Source organism: Danio rerio, chromosome 15 (genome assembly GCF_049306965.1).
Source record: "Danio rerio strain Tuebingen ecotype United States chromosome 15, GRCz12tu, whole genome shotgun sequence".
NCBI classification, from domain to species: Eukaryota; Metazoa; Chordata; class Actinopteri; order Cypriniformes; family Danionidae; genus Danio; species Danio rerio.
Genome location: NC_133190.1, coordinates 34,843,788 through 34,844,114, shown reverse-complemented (window position 1 = coordinate 34,844,114; position 327 = coordinate 34,843,788).

Sequence of the window (327 nt, the reverse complement as noted above, 5' to 3'; positions counted from 1 at the left end):
TTGGTGTGTGCCGCCCAGTGTTTCGCTTTCTCTTATTAGAAATAGGAGAATGTATTCAGTGCCTGTTCATTATATTTACTGTTTCACTCCTGATGTCGGCCAAAGTCTCATCCAAAAGCCTCTCTGGAGGAAATCTGTCCTCAGACCAGATGTTTGTGAGCTGGAAGTGACCTGGAACGGAAAGTTTTAGGATGTTGAAAACACTTTGTAACATTTTGATATAAAATTAGTTTACAAATTACAAGGTTTTATACAAGCTTAGTATGTTCATGCTGCTTGAAAGCTGCTTATACTTAAAGCCAAAAATGAACAAACCAAATATTAAGA